Source organism: Hemitrygon akajei, chromosome 24 (genome assembly GCF_048418815.1).
Source record: "Hemitrygon akajei chromosome 24, sHemAka1.3, whole genome shotgun sequence".
Classification (NCBI taxonomy): Eukaryota; Metazoa; Chordata; class Chondrichthyes; order Myliobatiformes; family Dasyatidae; genus Hemitrygon; species Hemitrygon akajei.
The window spans coordinates 36,475,315-36,491,594 of record NC_133147.1 but is presented as its reverse complement, the minus strand read 5'-3'; the positions used below and the strand labels follow the sequence as shown (position 1 = coordinate 36,491,594).

At 49.3% G+C, this 16,280-nt stretch overlaps 1 protein-coding gene across 1 annotated transcript in view; it reads left to right on the top strand.

Annotated features, from left to right (window-relative positions):
• Positions 1 to 13,013: 13,013 nt before the first annotated feature.
• The window catches only part of LOC140716010 (lysophospholipid acyltransferase 7-like), a 185,925-nt gene continuing 182,658 nt past the window's right edge, over positions 13,014 to 16,280 (top strand). Inside the window, exon 1 of the mRNA XM_073028648.1 lies at positions 13,014 to 13,051. The gene's annotated coding sequence lies outside the window, so the exon portion shown is untranslated. The remainder of the gene's footprint in view (positions 13,052 to 16,280) is intronic.

The window sequence follows — 16,280 nt, the reverse complement described above, 5'->3', positions numbered from 1 at the left end:
GAAGAATAATATAGGCTGCCTTAATGACTATTACCTGGTAGCATTCACATCAACAGTGATGAAATGCTTTGAGAGGTTAGTTATGACTAGACTGAACTCCTGCCTCAGCAAGGACCTGGACCCATTGCAAATTGCCTATCGCCACTATAGCAGACGCAGTGGCAATGGCTCTCCACCTGGACAACACAAGCACCTACGTCAGGATGCTGTTCATCAACTATAACTCAGCATTTAGTACCATCATTCCCACAATCCTGACTGAGAAGTTGCAGAACCTGGGCCTTTGTACCTTCCTCTGTAACTGGATCCTCACCTTCCTAACCGGAAGTCTGTGTGGATTGGTGATAACCTATCCTCCTCGCTGATGATCAACACTGGCACACCTCAGGGGTGTGTGCTTAGCCCACTGCTCTACTCTCTGTATACACGTGACTGTGTGGCTAGGCATAGCTCAAATGCCATCTATAAATTTGCTGACAATACAACCATTATTGGTAGAATCTCAGATGGTGACGAGGGCGTACAGGGGTGAGATATGCCAACTAGTGGAATGGTGCCACATCAACAACCTGGCACTCAACGTCAGTAAGACGAAAGAGCTGATTGTGGACTTCAGGAAGGACAAGACAAAGGAACACGTACTAATCCTCATAGAGGGATCAGAAGTGGAGAGAGTGAGCAGCTTCAAGTTCCTGGGTGTCAAGATCTCTGAGGATCTAACCTGGTCCCAACATATCGGTGTAGTCATGAAGAAGGCAAGACAGTGGCTATACTTTATTAGGAGTTTGAAGAGATTTGGCATGTCAACAAATACACACAAAAACCTCTATAGTTGCACCGTGGAGAGCATTCTGACAGGCTGCATCACTGCCTGGTATGGAGGGGCTACTGCACAGGACCAAAAAAGCTGCAGTGGGTTGTAAATCTAGTCAGCTCCATCTTGGGCACTAGCCTACAAAGTACCCAGGACATCTTTAGGGAGCGGTGTCTCAGAAAGGCAGCATCCATTATTAACCACATCCAGCACCCAGCACATGCCCTTTTCTCACTGTTACCATCAGGTAGGAGATTCAGAAGCCTGAAGGCACACACTCAGCGATTCAGGAACAGCTTCTTCTCTTCTGCCATCCGATTCCTAAATGCACATTGAAGCTTTGGACACTACCTCACAGTATTTCTGTTTTTGCACATTTTTTAAAATCTATTCAATACACGTAGTTGATTTACTTGTTTATTTATTATTGTTATTTTCTCTCTCTCTCTCTCTGCTAGATTATATATTGCATTGAACTGCCGCTGCTAAGTTAACAGATTTCACGTCACATGCCGGTGATAATAAACCTGATTCTGATTCTGAGTAGAGCAGGGGAGTCAGCACGCAACCTTGTGGTACATCTCTGCTGATGGAGATCGTGGAGGAGATATTGTTGCCAATCTGAACTAACCGGCATCTGCAAGTGAAGAAATTGAGGATCCAATTGCACAAGGCCAAGGTCTTAAAGCTTATTGATTAGTTTTGAGGGGATGATGGTATTGAATGCTGAGTTGCAGTTGATAAAGAGCATCCTGATGTTTGCATTTTTGCTGACTAGATGTTCCAAGATTGAGTGAAGCAGCGAAATGGCATCTGCTGTGGACCTGTTGCTCTGCTAGGCAAAGTGGAGCTAGGCAAGTTGCTTCTCAGGTAGGAGTTGATATGTTTCATGGAAACATATAGAAAGCCTACAGCACAATACAGGCTCTTCGGCCCACAAAGTTGTGCCGAACATGTCCCTACCATAGAAATTACTAGGGTTATCCATAGCCCTCTATTTTTCTAAGCTCTATGTACCTAGCTAAAAATCTCTTAAAAGACCCTATCGTATCCGGCTCCACCACCACTGCCAGCAGCCCATTCTACGCACTCACCACTCTCTGAGTAAAAAACTTACCCCGGACATCTCCGCTGTACCTACTCCAAAGCACCTTAAACCTGTGCCCTCTTGTGCTATTTCAGCCCTGGGAAAAAGCCTCTGACTATCCACACGATCAATGCCTCTCATCATCTTGTACACCTCTGTCAGGTCACCTCTCATCGTCCATCACTCTAAGGAGAAAAGGCAGAGTTCACTCAACCTGTCTTCATAAGGTATGCTCCCAATCCAGGCAACATCCTTGTAAATCTCCCTTGCACCCCTTCTATGGTTTCCACATCCTTCCTGTAGTGAGGCGACTAGAACTGAGCACAGTACTCCAAGTGGGGTCTGACCAGGGTCCTATATAGCTGAAACATTACCTCTCAGCTCCTAAACTCAATCCCATGATTCATGAAGGCCAATACACCATACGCCTTCTTAACCACAGAGTCAACTTGTGCAGCTGCTTTGAGTGTCCTATGGACTCAGACCCCAAGATCCCTCTGATCCTCCACACTGCCAAGAGCCATTAATACTATATTCTATCATCATATTTGACCTACCAAAATGAACCACTTCACACTTAACATAGAACATAGAATTGTACAACACAGTACAGGCCCTTCGGCCCGCAATGTTGTGTCGATCCTCAAACCCTGCCTCCCATATATCCCCCCGCCTTAAATTCCTCCATATACCTGTCTACTAGTCTCTTAAATTTCACTAGTGTATCTGCCTCCACCACTGACTCAGGCAGTGCATTCCACGCACCAACCACTCTCTGAGTGAAAAACCTTCCTCTAATATCCCCCTTGAACTTCCCTCCCCTTACCTTAAAGCCATGTCCTCTTGTATTGAGCAGTGGTGCCCTGGGGAAGAGGTGCTGGCTGTCCACTCTATCTATTCCTCTTAATATCTTGTATGCCTCTATCATGTCTCCTCTCATTCTCCTTCTCTCCAAACAGTAAAGCCCTAGCTCCCTTAATCTCTGATCATAATCCATACTCTCTAAACCAGCCAGCATCCTGGTAAATCTCCGCTGTACCCTTTCCAATGCTTCCACATCCTTCCTATAGTGAGGCAACCAGAACTGGACACAGTACTCCAAGTGTGGCCTAACCAGAGTTTTATAGAGCTGCATCATTACCTCGTGACTCTTAAACTCTATCCCTCGACTTATGAAAGCTAACACCCCATAAGCTTTCTTAACTACCCTATCTATATGTGAGGCAACTTTCAGAGATCTGTGGTCATGTACCCCCAGATCCCTCTGCTCCTCCACACTACCAAGTATCCTACCATTTACTTTGTATTCTGCCTTGGAGTTTGTCCTTCCAAAGTGTACCACCTCACACTTCTCCAGGTTGAACTCCATCTGCCAATTCTCAGCCCACTCCTGCATCCTATCAATGTCTCTCTGCAATCTTTGACAATCCTCTACACTATCTACAACACTACCAACCTTTGTGACGTCTGCAAACTTGCCAACACACCCTTCTACCCCCTCATCCAGGTCGTTAATAAAAATCACGAAAAGTAGAAGTCCAAGAACCAATCCTTGTGGGACACCACTAGTCACAACCTGATGCACCATCAATAACTCTCTCTGAGACGTAAAGGCGAGATATCGGCTTTTATTGACTGGAAGAAGGAACAAGCAGTGGTTGACCACCATACTACATCCTGGAGACAGAGAGGCCGGGCTCAGACCTCAATCGCCTTTATACCGGGGTCTGTGGGAGGAGCCACAGGAGCAGCCAGCAGGGGGTGTGTCCAGACAGGTACATGTAGTTCACCACACAACCCTCCAATCGGAATGTACTCCCTCCACCACGACCCTCTGCTTTCTGCAGGCAAGCCAATTCAGAATCAACCTGGCCAAACTTCCCTGGATCCCATGCCTTCTGACTTCTGGAATAAGCCTATTGGAACCTTAGGTGTGGAACCTTATTAAATGCCTTACTAAAATCCATGTAGATCACATCCACTGCACTACCCTCATCGATATGCCTGGTCACAACTCTAACAGGCTTGTTAGACACGATCTTCCCTTCACAAAGCCATGCTGACTGTCCCTGATCAGACCATGATTCTCTAAATGCCCATAGATCCTATCTCTAAGAATCTTTTCCAACAGCTTTCCCACGACAGATGTAAAGCTCACTGGTCTATAATTACCCAGACTATCCCTACTACCTTTTTTGAACAAGGGAACAACATTTGCCTTCCTCCAGTCCACTGGTGCCATTCCCGTGGACAACAAGGACATAAAGATCCTAGCCAGAGGCTCAGCAATCTCTTCCCTCGCCTCGTGGAGCAGCCTGGGGAATATTCCATCAGGCCCCGGGGACTTTTCCATCCTAATGTATTTTAACAACTCCAACAGCTCTTCTCCCTTAATATCAACATGCTCCAGAACTTCAACCTCACTCATATTGTCCTCACCGTCATCAAGTTCCCTGACTAGATTTTCTATTTCACTTGTTCCTTCACCTACCATTCTTTATCTTTCTCACCAGGACAAATATACCCCTAACATCCTGCAAGAGATCCCTAAACATCGACCACATGTCCATACGACATTTCCTTGCAAAAGCATCATCCCAATTCACACTCGCAAGTTCTAGCCTTATAGCCTCATAATTTGCCCTTCCCCAACTAAAAGTTTTCCTAAGGCCAGGGAGCGGTGGTCACTGTCCCCCAGATACTCACCCACTGAGAGATCTGTGACCTGACCCAGTTTGTTACCTAATACTAGATCTGGTAGTATTACCCATCTAAACCATTGGAACTAATCAGGTGCTAATCAATATTAGGGAAGTTAAAGTCATCCATGATAATAACCCTGTTATTTTTGCACCTTTCCAAAATCTGCCTCCCAATCTGCTCCTCGGTATCTCTGCTGCTACCAGGAGGTCAATAGAATACCCCCAATAGAGTAACTGCTCCCTTCCTGTTCCTGACTTCTACCCATACTGACTCAAAAGAGGATCCTGCTACATTACCCACCCTTTCTGTAGCTGTAATAGTATCCCTGACCAGTAATGCCACCCCTCCTCCCCTTTCCCCCACTCTATCCCTTTTAAAACACTGAAATCCGGGAATATTGAGAATCCATTCCTGCCCTGGTGCCAGCCAAGTCTCCGTAATGGCCACTACATCATAATTCCATGTATGTATTCAAGCTCTCAGTTCATCACCTTTGTTCCTGATGCTTCTTGCATTGAAGTACACGCACTTTAGCCCTTCTACCTTACTACCCTTACACCCTTTATTCTGCTTCTCTTTCCTCAAAGACTCTTTAAATGTTAGATCTGGCTTTACTCCATGCACTATACTTGCAGCTCTCGCATGTCCTTTATCCTCCTCCACCTCACTATCTGCTCTAACACTCTGGTTCCCCTCCCCCTGCAAATCTTGTTTAAACCCCCCCACCCCGGAGCAGCACTAGCAAACCTTCCCGCAAGGATATTAGTCCCCCTCCAGTTCAGGTGCAACCCATCCTGTCGGAACAGGTCCCACCTTCCCTGGAACAAGGCCCAATTGTCTAGAAACATGAAGCCCTTCCTCCTGCACCAACTCCTAAGCCACGTATTTAGCTGCATTATCTTCCTATTTCTAGCCTCACTAGCACGGGGCACTGGTAGCAATCCTCAGAGTGCAACCCTGGAGGTCCTGTCCTTCAACTTTGCACCTCACTCCCTAAACTCTCTTTGCAGGACCTCCTCCTTCTTCCTATCCACGTCACTGGTCCCTACGTGGACCCCGACATCTGGCTGCTCACCTTCCCTCTTGAGAATACTGAGAACTCGATCTGAGATATTGCAGACCCTGGCACCAGGGAGGCAACAGACCATTTGTGATTCTTGATCTGTCCCACAGAACCTCTTATCTATCCCAACTATCGAATCCCCTATCACTACTGCTCTCCTCTTTTCCCTCCTTCCCTTCTGAGCTGAGGGTCCAGTCTCGGTGCCAGAGATGTGACCACTGAAACTTATCCCTGGTAGTTCGTCCCCACCAATAGTATCCAAAACGGTACACTTATTTTTGATAGGAATGGCCACAGGGATGCTCTGCTCTTCCTGTCTATTCCCCTTCCCTCTCCTGACAGTCACCCTGCATCCTGTCTCCTGACTCTTAGGGGTGACTATCTCCTTGAAACTCCTGTCTATTTCTGCCTCTGCCTCATGAATGATTCGAAGTTCATCCAGCTCCAGCTCCAGTTCCCTAACTCAGTTTGTCAGGAGCTGCAGCTAGATGCACCTTTTGCAGGTGTAGTCATCAGGGACAATTGTGCTCGCCCTGACTTCCCACATTCTGCAAATGGAGCACTCGACTGCTCTAACTGCTGCCTCCATTACCTACTCCTAAGCTAATTAGATTAATTAAAGGAGCTTACCTGGCCTTACCTCACTGGAGCAAGTTCGTCCTCAGCCTCTGCTCGCCAAAGTCTCTCGAGCCAAAGCCTTCCTACTCTGTCTCCCACTACTCTGTCGCCCGCTCCGTTAACCTGCTCACTTTTTAAGCTCTCCTGCTGTCTCACAGGCTGACCTTCATGTGCTTGTGCTGTCATACCCCATTCAAACTGCCGAAGAAATGACCTTATCTGGGTTGACACTTATCTGGGTTGAGCTCCATCTGCCACTTCTCAGCCCAGTTTTGCTCCTATCAATGTCCCATTGTAACCTCTGACAGCCCTCTACACGATCCACAACACTCCCAACCTTTGTGTCCTCAGCAAATTTACTAACCAATCCGTCCACTTCCTCATCCAAGTCATTTATAAAAATCATGAAGAGTAAGGATCCCAGAACAGATCCGTGAGGCACACCACTGGTGACCAACCTCTATGCAGAATATGACACGTCTATAACCACTCTTTGCCTTCTGTGGGCAAGCCAGTTCTGGATCCACAGAGCAATGTCCCCTTGGATCCCATGCCTCCTTACTTTCTCAATAAGCCTTGCATGGGGTACCTTGTCAAATACCTTGCTGAAATCCATATACACTACATCCACTGCTCTTCCTTCATCAACGTGTTTAGTCACATCCTCAAAAAATTCAATCAGGCTCATAAGGAACGACATGCCGTTGACAAAGCCATGCTGACTATTCCTAATCATATTATACCTCTCCAAATGTTCATAAATCCTGCCTCTCAGGATCTTCTCCATCAAATTACCAACCACTGAAGTAAGACTAACTGGTCTATAATTTCCTGGGCTATTTCTACTCCCTTTATTGAATAAAGGAACAACATCCGCAACCCTCCAATCCTCTGGAACCTCTCCCATCCCCATTGGTGATGCAAAGATCATCACCAGAGTCTCAGCAATCTCCTCCCTCACCTCCCACAGTAGCCTGGGGTACATCTCATCCAGTCCTGGCAACTGATCCAACTTGATGCTTTCCAAAAGCTCCAGCACATACTCTTTCTTAATAGCTACATGCTCAAGCTTTTTAGTCTGCTACAAGTCATCACTACAATCACCAAGGTCCTTTTGCATAGTGAATACTGAAGTAAAGTCTTCATTAAGTACCTCTGCTATTTCCTCCGGTTCCATACACACTTTCCCACTGTCACACTTGATAGGTCCTATTCTGTCACGTCTCATCCTCTTGCTCGTCACATAGTTTTAGAATGCCTTGGGGTTTTCTTTAATCCTGCTCGCCAAGGCCTTCTCATGGCCCTTCTGGCTCTCCTAATTTCCTTTTTAAGCTCCTTCCTGTTTGCCATAAAATCTTCTAGATCTCTAACATTACCTAGCTCTGAACATTTTGTACGCTTTTCTTTTCTTCTTGACTAGATTTATTACAGCCTTTGTACACCACGGTTCCTGTACCTTACCATAACTTCCCTGTCTCATTGGAATGTACCTGTGCAGAACTCCACACAAATATCCCCTGAACATTTGCCACATTTCTTCTGTACCTTTCCCTGAGAACATCTGTTCTCAATTTAAGCTTCCAAGTTCCTCACTGACCTCTCAAAGCACTTCATCACGGGGAGGGAATATTCATTATTCATTATTCAATATTCATTGAAGCAGATCACTGCATTCTTCTTAGGCACCCGTACAGTTGAAACCTGCACGATTGCCAAAGCGAGATGTTAAAGACCTCAGTGAACACTCCAGCCAGTTGCTGAGCTCAGCCCAGTCCACCCAGGTGCTTCCCTTGGGTTCACCCTTCCAAGAGCAGCTTCAGAGACTGAAATCATAGGATCATGGGAGTTTGTCATGGCTCCTCCATGTTTTGATGATCAAGGCGAACATAGAAGCCATTGAGCTCCTCTGGAAATGAACCTATGTTGCTTGATTTAATGTTATAAGAACTGATCACATTCAAGCCCTGCCACAGCTGTCCAGCATCCTTCATTGAATCAAGTTTAGTCTGGAATTGCCACCACGCCCATGAGATAGCTTTCCGGAGGTCATACTCGGTCCTCTTGTAACTTTCTTGGTCACCAGACTTGAACGACTCTGATCCGGCAGATCATCTAGGGTTGGTTGGGGAAGTCTCTGGTTGACTTTGAGGGGACCGTCAGTGACAACCAAGGTGTATTAATTCAGATCCACAGAACATGGCCCAGTATATCGACTTGATCCACAGCTGCTCCTCTACCTCCTGTGAGGTATTGTGTTTCAGGAAGACAAATCTGAGTCAGATTTTCATAGGGAACAACCCGGACCCTAGGGAGTGTTATAGAACAGTGTGACCCAGGGGTACAGGGACATGGTTCCCTGAAAGTGGAGCCACAGGTAGACAGGGACCCTAGGGAGTGTCATAGAACAGTGTGACCCTGGGGTACAGGGACATGGTTCCCTGAAAGTGGAGCCACAGGTAGACAGGGACCCTGGGGAGTGTTGTGGAACAGTGTGACCCTGGGGTACAGGGACATGGTTCCCTGAAAGTGGAGTCTCAGGTAAGCAGGGCAGTGAAAAAGGCATTTGCCACGCTGACCTTCATCAGTCAGGGCAATGAGTACAGGAGTTGGGACGTTATGTTGACGTTGTACAAGACGTTGGTGAGACCGCACTCGGAGTGTTGTGTTCAGTTCTGGTTGCCCCGCTGTAGGAAAGACGCCATTGAGCAGTGTTGGGCACAAAGAAGTTTTATGAGGATGTTACTGGGACTTGAGGGACTGAGTTATGGAGAGAGATTGGACAGGTTGGGACTTTATTCCTTGGAGTGTAGGAGATGGAGGGGTGACCTTACATAGGCGTATAAAACCACGAGGGGCACAGTTAGGGTGACTGAGTGGTCTTTTTCCACATGGCTGAGTAATCAAGAACCAGAGATCACAGGTCTAAGGTGAGAAGGGAGGGAGATTTAATAGGGACCCGAGGGGCAACTTTTTCACCCAGTGGTCCATCTATAGAAGGAGTTGCCAGAGTAAGTGGTTGAGGCAGGAACATTAACAACATTTAAAAGGTCCTTGAACAAATACATGGATTGGAAAGGTTTAGAGTGACACGTGCAGTACCGTCGATGAGAATCTATAGCAGGATAGTCCAGTTGGACTGAAGGGACTGTTTCATTACTGTGAGACTCTGGGTCCAATTCTTGCTGAATTAGATGTAAGTATTATGTTTCCCAGAGAGCTGGAGAAGGGAAGCAAAGGGCAACTTAAAGAGCTTTTTGGCATGTTGAAAATTGCTTCCTGTACCATCCCCTTATCTGCATCTTTGAACATTGTTTCTCTCTCACAGTGGTACACTCTGCATGGCAGATTCTGATCAAATTTAACTGGTGTTGAGCCACAGAGAAAATTTACAAGGATGTTGCCGAGACTTGAGGACCTGAGTTACAGGGAAAGGTTAACTTTACTCCCTGGAAAATGAAGGGAGATCTTATAGAATTGTATGAAATGATGAGGGGTATAGATAGGGTGAATGCATGCAGGCTTTTTCCCCTTACATAGGATGAGAGTACAACCAGAGGGCAGAGCTCATTGTCAGCAAAACCAAGGAAATGATTGTGAACTTTAGGGAAGGGAACACAACACAAAAGATTCTGCAAATACTGGAAATCCAGAACAATACACAGAAAATGCTGGAGGAACTCAGTATGCTGGAGGAAGATGTATGGAAATGAATAAACAGCTATGGACTGAATACTGAGAATTGAACACACATCCACCACTATCTCTGGCAGTTCATCAATAAGGGCTCATCCAGGATTTGAACCTGGGACCTCTCACACATGAAGCAAGAATCATACCCCTTGACCAACAAGCCAATTTAGGATTAATTAAGGATCTTGACCTGGAACATCAACTACTTAACAATTTCTCTGATGCTGCTTGACTTGCTGAGTTCCTCCAACATTTTGTGAGTGTTACTTCAGAAAGGAGAAGTCAGGAATGCACACACCAGTCCTCATTGAGGTACCAGTGGTGCAAAGAGTGACCAGTTTCATGTTCACCATCTCCTGGGCCCAACATATTGATGCAGTCACAAGGAAGGCACACTAGTGTCTATATTTCATTAGGAGTTTGAGAAGTCACCACAGATTCTAGCAAATTTCTACAGATGTATGATGGAGTGTATTCTAACTGGTTATATCACCGTCTGGTATGGTACGTCACCACAGATTTTAGCAAATTTCTACAGATGTACGATGGAGAGTATTTTAACTGGTTGTATCACCGTCTGGTGTAGAGGGATCACTGCACAGGGTTGCAGACTCAAACCGCTCCTCCCCACCATCAAGGGCATCATCGGCTACCACATGCCCTCTTCTCATCATTACCTGTGGGGACGAGGTACAAGAGACTGAAGACTCAGCTTCTTGCCCTCTGCTAGCAGATTTCCAGTCTATGAACACTTCCTTATCTTGCTGCTCCAAAACAACCAATTTCACTAATACGTCAGTGATTATAAACCTGATTCTGATTCAAAAGTATTTCTGATACAAAGAAGGTGGAGTTCAGGTAGACAATAAGGTGCAAGGTGAGATCGATGTGAAGTACCATATCTTATTGTACTGAGGAACAACTCAATAGTCTTATAGAAGCTGTCCTTGAGCCTGTTGGGACGTACTTAGAGGCTTTGGTATCTTCTGCCCAATGAGAAGAGAGAATGTCAAGATCTCTGAGGATCTAACCTGGTCCCAACATATCGATGTAGATATAAAGAAGGCAAGACCATGACTATACTTTATTAGGGGTTTGAAGAGATTTGGTATGACAACAAATAACACTTAAAAACTTCTATAGTTGTACTGTGGAGAGCATTCTGACAGGCTGCATCACTGTCTGGTATGGAAGGGCTACTGCACAGGACCAAAAGAATCTGCAGAAGGTTGTAAATCTAGTCAGCTGCATTTTGGGTGCTAGCCTATAAAGTACCCAGGACATCTTCAAGGAGCGGTGTCTCAGAAAGACAGCGTCCATTATTAAGGACGTCCAGCACCCAGGGCAGGCCCTTTTCTCACTGTTACCATCAGGAAGAAGGTACAGAAGCCTGAAGACACATATTCAACTATTCAGGAACAGCTTCTTCCCCTCTGCAATCTGACTCCCAAATGGATATTGAATCTTTGGACACTACCTCACTTTTTAAAAAAATACACTATTTCTGTTTTTTTAAAATCTATTCAATATACATATACTGTAATTAATTTACTTATTTATTATTATTTTTATTTTATTTTTCTCTCTGCATTGAACTGCCGCTGCTACGTTAACAAATTTCACATCACACGCCGGTGATAATAAACCTGATTCTGATTCTGAATGTCTGGGGTGGGTGGAGACTTTTGATTATACTGGGTATACTTTACTGAGTCAGTGGGAAGCATAGACAGAGTCCATGGAGGGGAGGCTGGTTTCCGTGATATGCTGAGCTGTGTCCACAACTCTCTGTGGTTTCCTGTGGTCCCGGGCGAAGCAGTTGCCGTACCGAGCTGTGATGCTTTCTGTGGGGCATCGGTGAAAATCGGTGAGGGTCGATGGGGACATGCTGAGTTTCTTTCACCTCCTGAGTAAGTTGAGGCATTAGTGAGGTTTTTGGACATGGCATTTACATGGTTTGCCCGTTGGTGATGTTAATACCTGGAGGTCAAGGCTCTCATCTTGCTGTTTGGAAGCAAGAATGAGGCCATTCTTCAGGAACTAGGGTAAGCTCCTTGACACTCATATCAGATGTACAAAACAGCACCGGTTTATCTTTGCAAAATGCGTCATTCACACTTATCAGTATTGAAATGCTTGCCACTCCTCAGCCCACTTCCCGAACTGATCAATGATAAACTTTTTCATCATTAACAGCACTTCAGCTCATCTCATCTGCAGAATCACTGAGCAAGCCTTGTACATTCATAATTAAATCTTTCTGCAGTGTCCTGTCACAGACTCCTGAGGTAAATTCACATCGAAATCCTCCTGCAGCATCCTGTCACAGACTCCTGGGGTCAGACAGAGTGAATCTCCCTGCACACCATCCCATCACACACTCCCGGGGGGTCAGACACAGGGTGAAGCTCCCTCCACCCTGTCCCATCACACACTCCTGGGGTCAGACACAGAATTAAAGTCCACTCAGGGATGCCAGCAGGCAGCCATTTTGCCCTGTCATTAACCTCTGGGACAAAGGAGGACAAACACCATCTCATTGGTGCCAACCGTTGGCATAGCTAGACTCAAGACCGTCTGGTACACAATTCTGGCTGTGGCTTGTATCTTGAGACAGTGATCAAGTTGGCAGGGGGCAAAGGTCAACACAAAATTGGCTCCCTTAGCCCTGCTACTGTGGCAAATCATTACCCCAGTACATTAAATCCCAACAATATGAAGTGCCCAGAAGGGGAAGGCAGACCCACTCCTCACGCTATTACCAGCCACGTCTTCTCCACCACCAACCCCACAGCACCATTATCCACCCCCTTCCTCCATTTTCAAATCGTAACCGTCACCATTTTTCCTCCCGCCCACTCCCCCTCCCGCTGCTTAACGGATAGCGCCGACTGGCCAATAGACGAGGATGGTGGCGCTGACCGACGTTAAGCGCAGAACCAATAGATGGCCTACTGGGGGTCGGGAGGCGGACCTTCCGGGAGAGGGGCTGATAAGGGTGTAGGATACGGGCCACTTCCTGTGCGGCTCGGGCTGCCGGCCGAGAACGGAGCTCCTGTTTGGTTACTACGTTCCGGTACGTTCTCCATCCAGCCGGTCAGGGCGCGGGGGAAACGGGGCTGACGTGCAGAAATTCATGGCGAAAATCGTTTGGGGAAGTTGGATTAACATAGCCAGGATCTGCGATTCAATGGGAGGTTGACGTGACAACTTCCTGGTTACAGAAAGATATATAATATAGAGGGCGTGTCACCCCGGGAGTGAATGGGACAGTGTGAGGGGAGTCCTCTACCCCGGGAGTGAATGGGACAGTGTGAGGGGAGTGTCACCCCGGGAGTGAATGGGACAGTGTGTGGGGAGTCTCTACCCCGGGAGTGAATGGGACAGTGTGAGGGGAGTGTCACCCCGGGAGTGAATGGGGACAGTGTGTGGGGGAGTCTCCCTACCCCGGGAGTGAATGGACAGTGTGATGGGAGTGTCACCCCCGGGAGTGAATGGGACAGTGTGTGGGAAGTCTCTCCCTGGGAGTGAATGGGACAGTGTGAGGGGAGTGTCACCCCGGGAGTGAATGGGACAGTGTGTGGGGAGTGTCACCCCGGGAGTGAATGGGACAGTGTGATGGGAGTGTCACCCCGGGATGTGAATGGGACAGTGTGTGGGGAGAGTCACCCCGGGAGTGAATGGGACAGTGTGAGGGGAGGGTCACACCGGGAGTGAATGGGACGGTGTGTGGGGGGAGAGTCACCCCCGGGGAGTGAATGGGACAGTGTGAGGGGAGTGTCACCCCGGGAGTGAATGGGACAGTGTGATGGGAGTGTCACCCCGGGAGTGAATGGGACAGTGTGATGGGAGTGTCACCCCGGGAGTGAATGGGACAGTGTGAGGGGAGGGGTCACACCGGGAGTGAATGGGACGGTGTGTGGGGAGAGTCACCCCGGGAGTGAATGGGACAGTGTGAGGGGAGTGTCACCCCGGGAGTGAATGGGACAGTGTGATGGGAGTGTCACCCCGGGAGTGAAAGGGACAGTGTGTGGGAAGTCTCTCCCTGGGAGTGAATGGGACAGTGTGTGGGGAGCGTCACCCCGGGAGTGAATGGGACAGTGTGAGGGGGGAGTGTCCACCCTGGGAGTGAATGGGACAGTGTGTGGGGAGGCTCTACCCGGGAGTGAATGGGACGGGTGTGAGGGGAGAGTCACCCTGGGAGTGAATGGGACAGTGTGTGGGGAGTCTCTACCCCGGGAGTGAATGGGACAGTGTGTGGGGAGTGTCACCCCGGGAGTGAAATGGGACAGTGTGTGGGGAGTCTCTACCCCGGGAGTGAATGGGACAGTGTGTGGGGAGTGTCACCCCGGGAGTGAATGGGACAGTGTGTGGGGAGTGTCACCCCGGGAGTGAATGGGGACAGTGTGAGGGGAGGTCTCTCCCCGGGAGTGAATGGGACAGTGTGTGGGGCATGTCACCCCGGGAGTGAATGGGACAGTGTGTGTGAAGTCTCTACCCCGGGAGTGAATGGGACAGTGTGAGGGGGAGTGTCACCCCCGGGAGTGAATGGGACAGTGTGAGGGCTGTCTCTCCCCGGGAGTGAATGGGACGGTGTGTGGGGAATGTTACCCCGGGAGTGAATGGGACGGTGTGTGGGGAATGTCACCCCGGGAGTGAAGGGACGGTGTGTGGGAAATGTCACCCGGGAGTGAATGGGACAGTGTGAGGGCTGTCCTCTCCACGGGAGTGAATGGGACAGTGTGAGGGCTGTCTCTCCCCCGGGAGTGAATGGGACGGGTGTGTGGGGAGTGTCACCCCGGGCGGGAGTGAATGGGACGGTGTGTGGGGAGTCTCTCCCCGGGAGTGAATGGGACGGTGTGTTGTGGGGGAGGTCTCCACCCGGGGAGTGAATGGGACAGTGTGAGGGGAGGCTCTACCCCGGGAGTGAATGGGACGGTGTGTGTGGGGAATGTCACCCCGGGAGTGAATGGGACGGTGTGTGGGGAATGTCACCCCGGGAGTGAATGGGACAGTGTGAGGGCTGCTCTCTCCACGGGAGTGAATGGGACAGTGTGAGGGCTGTCTCTCCCCGGGAGTGAATGGGACGGTGTGTGGGGAGTCTCCACCCGGGAGTGAATGGGACGGTGTGAGGGGAGTCTCTCCCCGGGAGTGAATGGGACAGTGTGAGGGGAGGCTCTACCCGGGAGTGAATGGGACAGTGTGAGGGGGAGCGTCACCCCGGGGAGTGAATGGGACAGTGTGAGGGGAATGTCACCCCGGGAGTGAATGGGACAGTGTGAGGGGAATGTCACCCCGGGAGTGAATGGGACAGTGTGTGGGGAGCGGTCAACCCCGGGAGTGAATGGGACAGTGTGAGGGGAATGTCACCCCGGGGAGTGAATGGGACAGTGTGAGGGGAATGTCACCCCGGGAGTGAATGGGACAGTGTGAGGGGAGCGTCACCCCCGGGAGTGAATGGGACAGTGTGAGGGGAATGTCACCCCGGGAGTGAATGGGACAGTGTGAGGGGAATGGTCACCCCGGGAGTGAATGGGACAGTGTGAGGGGAATGTCACCCCGGGAGTGAATGGGACAGTGTGAGGGGAGCGTCACCCCGGGAGAGTGAATGGGACAGTGTGAGGGGAATGTCACCCCGGGAGTGAATGGGACAGTGTGAGGGGAATGTCACCCCGGGAGTGAATGGGACAGTGTGAGGGGGAGCGTCACCCCGGGAGTGAATGGGACAGTGTGAGGGGAATGTCACCCCGGGAGTGAATGGGACAGTGTGTGGGTGAGCGTCACCCCGGGAGTGAATGGGGACAGTGTGGGGAGTCTCTCCCCGGGAGTGAATGGGACTGTGTGTGGGGAGTCTCTTCCCGGGAGTGAATGGGACAGTTTGAGGGGAGGCTCTACCCGGGAGTGAATGGGACAGTGTGAGGGGAGGCTCTACCCGGGAGTGAATGGGACGGTGTGAGGGGAGCGTCACCCCGGGAGTGAATGGGACGGTGTGTGGGGAGCGCCACCTCCGGAGTGAATGGGACGGTGTGTGGGGAGCGTCACCCCGGGAGTGAATGGGACGGTGTGAGGGGAGCGTCACCCCGGGAGTGAATGGGACGGTGTGTGGGGAGCGTCACCCCGGGAGTGGATGGGACGGTGTGTGGGGGGAGCGTCACCCCCGGGAGTGAATGGGTCTGTGTGTGGGGAGCGTCACCCCCGGGAGTGAATGGGACTGTGTGTGGGGAGTCTCTCCCCGGGAGTGAATGGGACAGTGTGAGGGGGACTGTCACCCCGGGAGTGAATGAGACAGTGTGTGGGGTGTGTCA